This window comes from Amblyomma maculatum, chromosome 1 (assembly GCF_055883805.1).
Source record: "Amblyomma maculatum isolate TAMU_Amacu chromosome 1, ASM5588380v1, whole genome shotgun sequence".
NCBI classification, from domain to species: Eukaryota; Metazoa; Arthropoda; class Arachnida; order Ixodida; family Ixodidae; genus Amblyomma; species Amblyomma maculatum.
The window spans coordinates 326763520-326764467 of record NC_139344.1 but is presented as its reverse complement, the minus strand read 5'-3'; the positions used below and the strand labels follow the sequence as shown (position 1 = coordinate 326764467).

The 948-nt window shown below is 47.6% G+C and overlaps 1 non-coding gene across 1 annotated transcript; it reads right to left on the bottom strand.

Moving 5' to 3' along the window:
• Window positions 1–526: 526 nt before the first annotated feature.
• TRNAK-UUU (transfer RNA lysine (anticodon UUU)) lies at window positions 527–599 on the bottom strand. Its single transcript has one exon. It is a non-coding gene; the product is annotated as a tRNA-Lys (tRNA).
• Between the last annotated feature and the right edge of the window lie 349 nt (window positions 600–948).

Genomic DNA, 948 nt, shown 5'->3' with positions numbered 1-948 from the left:
CATTCTAGTGGAAATTAAGAAGAAGAAATGGACATGGGCAGGACATGTAGTGCGAAGAGAGGATAACCGATGGTCGCTGAGGGTAACAAACCGGATTCCAAGGGAAGGAAAGCGTAGCAGGGGGCGGCAGAAAGTTAGGTGGGCGGATGAGATTAAGAAGTTCGCAGGGGTCAAGTGGATGCAGCTAGCACAGAACCGGGTTAAGTGGAGAGATATGGGAGAGGCCTTCGCCCTGCAGTGGGTATAATCAGGCTGATGATGATGATGACTGATACGAGAATGGTGCACAACAAGCGCGCCGCTCTTCTCGTCCGTGTCTGTATGCGTGCAATACCCTTTGTTATGATCGACCAACTCGCCACATTCTCCTCGACAACAAAAGCTCGGGAACAGAAACGAACGGCCATAGTTCGCATGCGCGTGAGAAAATGTAGCATATATATATGCGGCTCACTATGTTAGTACAGTTGAACGAATTGAAAAAAAAAAAAAAAAAAAAAAGTTTTGAAAAAATGAAAAACATACACGCCCGAGCAGGGGCTCGAACCCTGGACCGTTAGGTTAAAAGCCTAACGCTCTACCGACTGAGCTACCCGGGCGCACAAAGAGACAGAGATTAATGATAAAACACAGGATCTGAGTAACAAGCTTAAATATGTTAATTTTTGTATGCATTTAGTATACGGTCTAAAGACAACTCATTCGGTTCAGCGAAAGCTAGGCACAGGCATATTCAGCTCCCCATGCAGCCCGACGCCGCCAAGAACCGGGACGACACTTTGTGTTAAATTAATTAAATTGGTTCACAGGAAGGGAAAGGCGCAGTAACTGTCACACTTGCTCTGTGGACACCCGAACCGCGCCGTAAGGGAAAGGAGGGAGGTGGGAATGAAAGTGGACAGAGAGAAAGAGGAGCCGTAGTGGAGGGCTACGGAGTAATTTCGACCA